General features: G+C 37.5%; 1 pseudogene; it reads left to right on the top strand.

The window, feature by feature from the left end:
- The first annotated feature begins 7361 nt into the window (after positions 1-7361).
- On the top strand, positions 7362-8313 carry LOC124248793 (olfactory receptor 1B1-like; annotated as a pseudogene).
- The last annotated feature ends 219 nt before the right edge of the window (positions 8314-8532 follow it).

Raw genomic sequence — 8532 nt, 5'->3', positions numbered from 1 at the left:
GTTGATATCATGTTCTTTGGATAAATACCGAGTAGTGGGATAGCTGGATTGTATGCTATTTACATTTTTAATTTTTTTGAGACATCTCCATACTGTTTTCCACAGTGGCTGTACCAGTTTGCACTCCCACCAGCAGTGTATGAGGGTTCCCTTTTCTCCACATCCTCTCCAACGTTTGTTGATTTTTGTCTTAGCAAATATAGCCACTTAACAGGTGTAAGGTGATATCACAAGGTAGTTTTGATTTGAATTCCGCTAATAATTAGTGATGTTGAACATCTTTGCATGTACCTGTTGGTCATCTGTGTCTCTTCTTTGGAAAAACGTCTGTTCATATCCTCTACCCATTTTTTTTTTCATTAGGTTGATTGTTTTTTGTTGTTGTTGAGTTGTATGAGTTCTTTATATATTTTGGATGTTAACCTCTTGTCAGATATGACTTGCAAATATTTTTGCCCTGTTTGTGGGTTGTCTTTTCATTTTGTTCATGGTTTTCAATGCCTTGCAGAAGATTTTAGGTCTGATGTAGTCCCATTTATTAATATTTTTCTTTTGTTTCGCTTGCTTGAGTAGACATGGTATTTGAAAGGATGCTGCTAAGACCAATGTCACAGAGTATACTACCTATATTTTCTTGTAGGAGTTTTATGGTTTCAGATCTTACAATAAAGTCTTTAGCTCATTTTGAGTTAATTTTTGTGTATGGTGCAAGATAATGGACAACATTCATCCTTTTTCATGTGGCTGTCCAGTTTTCTCAACACCATTTATTGAAGAGACTTTCCTTCCTCCACTGTATGTTCTTGGTTCCTTTGTCAAAGATTAACTGGCCATAGATGTTTGGCTTTATTTCTGGGCTTTCAATTATGTTCTATTGATCTGTTTGTCTCTTTTTGGGCCAGTACCATGCTGTTTTGATTAGCATAGCTTTGTAATATATTTTGAAGTTAGGCATAATGATGCCTCCAGCTTTATTCTTTTTCTCAAGATTGCTTTGGTTATTCAAGGTCTTTGTTGTTCTATATAAATTTCAGGATTCCTTGTTCTATTTCTGTAAGGATGTCATTGGAATTCTTATTGGGATTGAATTGAATCTGTAGATTTCTTTAGGTAGTATGGACATTTTAACTATGTTTATTCTTCCAATCCATGAGGGTGAAATACCTTTCTATTTCTTTATGTATTCTTTGATTTCTTTCAATAATGTATCATATTTTTCAGTGTATAGGTCTTTCACTTTTGGTTAAATTTATTCCTAGATATTTTATTCGTTTTGTTGCAATTGTAAATGGGATTGCATTCTTGAGTTCTCTTTCTGCCAGTTCATAGAAACACAACTGATTTGTGTAGGTTGATTTTGTACCCTGCAACTTTTTTGTAGTTTTTGATTATGTCTAATAGTTTTCTGATGGATTCTTTAGGGTTTTCAATGTATAGAATCATGTTATCTGCAACCAGCAAGAGTTTTTTTCTTCTTTTCCAATTTGGATTCCTTTTATTTCTTTTTCTTGCTTAATTGCTCTGGCAAAATCCTCCAGTACTATGTTGAATAGGAGTGGCAAGAGTGGGCACCATTATCTTGTTCCTGTTCTCAGAGGAATGGCTTTCAATTTTTCACCATTGAGTATGATGTTCTCTGTGAGTTGGTCATATATGGCCTTTATTATGTTGAGGTACTTTCCTTGTATACCCATTTTGTTGAGTTTTTATCAAAAATGGATGTTGGATCTTGTCAAATGCTTTCTCTGCATCTGTTGAGGTCATAGTGTGATTTTTATTCCTCATTTTGTTAATGTGGCATATCACGTTGATTGAGTTTCAGATGTTGAACCATCCCTGCATCCTTGGAATAAGTCTCACTTGACCAGGTGTATGATTCTTTTAATGTATTGCTATGTTCAGTTTTCTGGTATTTTGTTGAGGATTTTTGCATCAATGTTCATCAGCAATATTGGCCTGTAATTTTCCTTTTTTGTGTTATTCTTGCCTGGTTTTGGTATCAGCATAATTTTGGCAACATAGAATGAGTTAGGCAGCATTCCATCTTGTTTAATTACTTGGAGTAATTTGAGAAGGATAGGTAGTCAATATTCTTTGAATGTTTGGTATAGCATGAATTTTCCAGAGAAGCCATCTGGTCCTGGACATTTTTTTTGGGGGGGGGGGGAGTTTTTTGTTTTGGTTTTTTGCTATTTCAATTTCTTTACCTGTGATTTGTCTATTCAGATTTCCTATGTCTTATAGATTCAGTTTTTTGAGGTTGTATTAGTCTAAGAAATTATGCATTTGTCCTAGCTTATCCAATTTGTGGATATATATTGTTTTCCATAGTACTCTTATAATCCTTTGTATTTCTTCAGTATCTGTTTTAATGTCTCCTCTTTCATTTTGGATTTTATTTATCTGGGCCTTCTCTCTTTTTTCTTGGTAAGTCTTGCTAATGGTTTGTCAATTTTGTTTATCTTCTCAAAGATCCAGCTCTTAGTTTCATTGATCCTTTCTACTGTTTTTTTTTTTCAGTCTCTCTTTCATTTATTCCTGATCTATTTTTTATTATTTCCCACCTTCTGTTGACTTTGGGCTTTGTTTGTTCTTCTTTTTCTAGTTCTGTTAGGTCCAATTTAAGCTTAGAGATTTTTCTTGTTTGTTGAGGTGGGCCTGTATTGCTATGAATTTCTGTTTATAACCGCTTTTTCTGTATCCCAGAAGAGTTGCTATGTTGTATTTTTTTTCTCCAGGTATTTTTAATTTTCTACTTTGATTTATTTATTGATCCAATGATTGTTCAGTAGCGTATTATTTAGTTTCCATATATTAGTGACTTTTGCAAGTTTTTCTTTTAGTTTATTTCTAACATCATAACATTGTGATCATAAAAGATGCTTGAGATGATTTCAATCTTCTTAAATTTATCGAGGCTAGCCTTGTTTCCAAACACATGGTCTACCTTTGAGGATGATCCATGTACACTTAAGAAGAATGCATAATTTGCTATTTTTGCTGGAATGTTTTATATAGATTTATTAAATCCATCTGATCACGTGTTTCATTTAAATTCACTACTTCCTTGATGACATTCTGTCTGAATGATCTCTCCACTTATGTAAGTGGGGTGTTGAGTTCCCCTACTATTAATATGTTGCTGTTAATTTCTCTGTTTAAATCTTTTAATAGATGCTTTATATACTTTGGTGCTGCTCTGTTAGGGGCATATATTTTCATAAGTGGATTTTCCTCTTGGTGGAATGTCACTGTTATCATTATATATAGTCCTCTTTGTCTCTTGTTGTCTTCTTTATCTTGAAGTCTGTTTTGTCAGATTTAAGTATGGAAACACCTTCTTTCTTTTGTTTACCATTTACTTGGAATCATCTTCCATCCCTTCACTTTGAGTCTATATTTATCTTTAGATCTGAGATGTGTTTCCTGAAGGCAGCATATTGTTGGGTCTTATTTTTTAATCCATCTGGCTACTCTGTGTGTTGGTTGGAGAATTCAATCCATTTACATTTAGAATTATTATTGATATTTAAAGGCTTATTACTGCCATTTTATCTTTTGTTTTCCAGTTGTCTGTTTCTATTGTTGCTCTTCATTTGTATTTCTGACTGCCATTTCTGTTTTGTGGATTTCTGTGATGATTTTCTCAGTTTTCTTTTTGTTTATCATTTGTGTCTCTGTGCTGATATTTTGTTTAGTGGTTACTGTGAGGTTTGTATAAAAGATCTCGTAGATGAGATCGTCTGTTTTCTGATAGCCTGTTGTCTCCATTAGCCTAAGCAGGTTTCATCCCTTTCCGAGTTATTGTTGTAACAAATTATTCTGTTTTGTGTTGTGAATTTGTGACTAAGATGAAGTGTTTATAATTAGTTTTGATGTTTTCCTTCCCTTTGCCTTTTAACTTATAATTTGTTATTTACTTCCGTGTTCTAAAAGAGAATGGCAGTTTTCTGATTATGTCTCTCTATTTATCTCCTTGCTTATAGCTTTATAGATGTTGGCCTTTTTGTTTCAGATATGAGGGTATCTGTTATCATTTTCTCTAGCGGAGATCTAGTGGAGATACACTTCCTCAACTTTTGTTTACCTGGGAAAGTTTTTATTTCTCCATCGTATCTGAAGGATAGTTTCTCTGAATAGAGTGTTCTTTGATGAAAGGTTTTGTCTTTCAGTATTTTGAATATACAATTCAACTCTCTGCTATCCTGTAAGGTGTCTGGTGAGAAATCTGCTGAAAGTCTGATAGGGGTTCTTTTTCAGGTGGTTTTCTTGTCTTGCTGCGTTTAGTACTTTTTCTTTGTCATTTACTTTTGCCAGTTTTACTATTATATGCCTTAGAGAAGATTGTTAACATTGATGTAATTATGTGTTCTATTTTCTTTACATATTTGTAAATCTGGTGTCTTTCCCAGGTTTGGGAAGTTCTCAGCTATTATTTCTTTGAACAAACTCTCTGCTTCCCTTCTCCCTCTTGAATACCTATAATCTTCATGTTGCTTTTCCTAACTGAGTTGGATATTTCTTGAAGAATTCCTTCATTTTTTAAAAATCTTAGCTCTCTCCTCCCCCACTTGTAGCATTTCTATATGTCTACCCTATAAATCGTTAATTTTTCCTCCATAACATCAGTTCTATTTTTTGAGTTCTGGATTATTTTTATCTCATTAATTGTGTTCTTCATAGCCAGAATTTCTGCTTGTTTTTTTAAAAATAGTTTCAATCTCTTTAGTGAAGTATTTCTTTCTTCTCATTAATTTTATTTGTGAACTCACTGAAGCATCTTTCTTAGTTTTCTTGTAGTTCATTGGGTATCTTCTGACAGCTATTTTGAAATCTCTGTCATTTAGATTGTACATTTCTCTGCTTTCAGGTTTTGTCTAGAGAATGTCATTTTCCTTCTGGTCTGAATTGTTGCTGTAGTTTCTCATGGTGTTTGATGAACTAATCTTTTTCAGTGCATTTGTCATAGTATTAAGTTACATATTCCACCTGCAACTACTTGGAGGAAACAGGAGCTATGTTTCTGATTCCATTCTATCTGCTGAAAATTGTGGAGGTACTACAGGCACTTGCAAGGGCCAGGAGAGCATTCAGGCATTTGTGTAAATCTGCTTCTGCCTCTTCTTATGTTCACCCTGGCAACTGTGCTTGGTGGCTATGGCTTCCCTGTGAGGTCTGAGGCTGGGCCACTCCCTGGGGCTGAAGCAGCATGATGGGCTCTTATACTGCCAGAAAAGCAATCCAGAGTGGGCTAAGGGCTGCTGCTGCCCCTTCCTACAATCAGCCTGAGATGCATTCCAACTTTCAGGGCACAGTGATACCATGGGCACTCACACAGGCCTGGACTGCATTTGCCCCACTGAGTCGATCTGCCACGACCTGTTCTTGTGGTTGCATGGGCTACTGTGCTTGGTGAGCAGGACTTTCTCACAGGGACTAAGCCTGGGCCAATCCTTTGGGCTGCAGCATCATGGTGGGCTCTCCTATCACCAGGAAAGCAATCCTGAGTGGGCTAAGGGCTCCCTCTGCTTATTCCTACAGTCACCCCAAGGCACATTCCCACTCTCAGGGTGAAGTGGAACTATGAGCACTCATGCCATCCAGGAAATCATTTGTGCACATGCATGGGGCTTCCAGGGAAGGGCAGGGAAGTGCTCACCTCTCTGTACCACTTCCCAGAGGGACAATAGATGCACCTTCTGTTGTATAGCTGTGTGGGTCTCTCAGGCATCCTTTTGTGCTGTGAGGGTTTCCTCCATTGGTCAATGATTGTCCATTTAGTTGTAGTTCAAAGGGAGAGAGAGAAAGGGAACAGCTCACTCTGCCACTTTGCTGATGTCACTCCCCAAAACACTGTTTTAATGGAAGGTTTTCTCCTTCTATCTTCACTACCTTAAGAGATAAATACCATGTTATCACCATTTGACAGATGAAAAAACATAACTTGTCCAGTATCACATAGCTAATAAGTGTCAGATATGGAGTTAGACTCCAGGTAATTCTGACTCCAAATCCTTTTCTATTAACTTTTAGACTATTGGCATTTAATAGAAAATCTATTTCATTTATTCAACAGATATTTAATGATCATTCACTAACTTACAAGCTCAATGCTAGGTATTAGGAAATCATTGGTGAATATATGTATGTATGCACACATGTGTGAATGTATATATATGCATATATGTCTGTGTATATACATAAACATACACACCTAAGCGTCTAACAGTTTTCACTCTTATGAATTTAAGAGGATGATTATTGTATTTTCTCTAAATTTCTATCTTTTTGAGTGGGAAAGTGTTAGTTATTACCTCATATTTCAGGAAGCTGAAGTTCTCAAAATAACGTGGGAAGATATACAAGAATCTGAGAGCTTACCATGTTCACGCAACTAAGAAAAAACTGTCCTGTTTTAAAAACAGTGGGTAGGTGACTCAGCGTAAACCTGGTAAGATAGGTTATGCACTGACAATGAAAATTCCTTACAAGCCAGATCGAGCAATTTGGATTTTATTCTGAAGCCCCTGACTCTTTAAACATGTTGAAAGTTTTCTCTGGTATCAGTATGGAAGATCTAGCAGGGAAGATAAACAGAGAAACTATAATGAGTTTATGAAAGTAGTAGTGGTCAGAGATACTGAAGCTTAAATAGAGATCGTGGACTGAGAAAAGGATGAATACAAAGAAAACTGTAGAAGTAAAGGAATTATTGAATATAGGGAGAGGAGGGAGAGATTACCCCCCGGTTTGGTGTTTGGGTAAGCAAATGAGTGATGATAATATTCCCATTAACCAACTAAATGGAAGAGAAGGAAAAGCAAGTTATTTCATGATAACTGAACCAAATTCACTATAAAAATTAACTATTTATAAAGAGACGTTTCTTTAAATGTTACGTATTAACTGGTACATTATGTTCCTTAAAGGTTCAGATGGAGTAAATGATGAGGACTGCAGTGGAATGAGGTGTGAATGGATGATGAAGCACCAGAGAGAGTAAGTATAGGAATTTTTTCATGACATTTGTCAGGAAGGAAATAAGCAGTAGTTGGATGAAATGACAGTATTGAATGGAGGGTTTATACCTGTAGGAAGGCCTTCATCAGAGTTTATAGATTACCTGAAAGGAGCTACTAGTGTGAGTGTAAAGGACTAAATAAGGGAGAATATACCATAATAAATTAAGGAGATAAGGTCATATATCTTGAGGAAGGACCATAGTGATAGAGACAAATTTAAGCCTTTAAGGAGTTTTAACAACATAAATAAATTAACTAGAATTGCTATGATCCCTTACCTATGACCTATGACTTGACTTTTGATTCAAACTTTTCCAGGCAGGCTCATTGTCACTCATCATGGGCTGTGCTCCTAATGCTTCACATTCTCCTGTATTCTTGCTCCTTGGATTCTCAAGAACTAGAGTCCCCCCAGCTTTCCTTTTTCTCCTGTTCCTGGCTATTTACCTGTCCACTATAGTGGGGAACGTGACTCTAGTGTTACTTATCTCCCGGGACTCCAGGCTCCATTCACCTATGTACTATCTGCTCTGTGGTCTTTCCGTGATAGACATGGGGCTGTCCACAGTCATCCTGCCCCAGTTGCTGGCCCATCTGGTCTCTAATTATCCAGCCATTCCTGCTGCACGATCTTTGGCCCACTTCTTTTTTTTTCTATGTATTTGGAGTTACAGATACACTTGTTATTTCTGTCATGGCTCTGGATCGTTATGTGGCCATCTATGACCCTCTGCATTACCATTCAGTGATTAATCGCCAACTCTGTGCTCGCTTACTGGCTTTGTGCTGGGTGGTGTCCATGGTGCACACCATGCTGCACATGGGACTCCTCTTGCCTCTTTACTGGGCTGGGGATGCTGAGGGCCATGTTAATCTTCCTCACTTTTTTTGTGACCACCAACCACTTCTGTGAGCCTCTTGCTCTGACATACATTCCAATGAGTTGGTCATATTCTTGGAGGGTCGCTTCCTCATGATAGGCCCCTGTGCCCTCATTGTACTCTCCTATGTCTTCATTGGGGCCACCATCTTACATTTGCCTTCAGCTGCTTGTTGCCGCCGTGCTTTCTTCACCTGTGGATCCCACCTCACCATGGTTGGCTTCCTCTATGGCACCATCATTTGGGTCTACTTCCAGCCTCCTTACCAGAACTCTCAGGATCAGGATATGGTGGCTTCTGTGATGTACACCACCATTACACCTTTGGCCAACCCTTTTGTGTATAGCCTCCGCAACAAGGATGTCAAGAGTGCACTCCGTGGGCTGCTTGGACTGGGGAGAATGGACTAATGATTAGCCTGGCTAAAAGCCATATTGATTGTGAGGAAAGAAGTGGTCAGATTTAAGCACAGAGGGTTTTGGAGAGATGAGAGGGAGGGATGGCCTGGACAACTTATGGAACTCCAGATATGACTCTTTTTGATGCAGTGCTCCGACAATGCTGGGAACATTCCACATGCATGCCACATGTTCTCAGAGCTTCCCCATCAGCATTCCCCTGGAACTGCT

This window comes from Equus quagga, chromosome 1 (genome assembly GCF_021613505.1).
Source record: "Equus quagga isolate Etosha38 chromosome 1, UCLA_HA_Equagga_1.0, whole genome shotgun sequence".
NCBI lineage: Eukaryota > Metazoa > Chordata > Mammalia > Perissodactyla > Equidae > Equus > Equus quagga.
The sequence above is the reverse complement of the archived record's forward strand: the minus strand, read 5'-3'. Positions and strand labels throughout refer to the sequence as shown.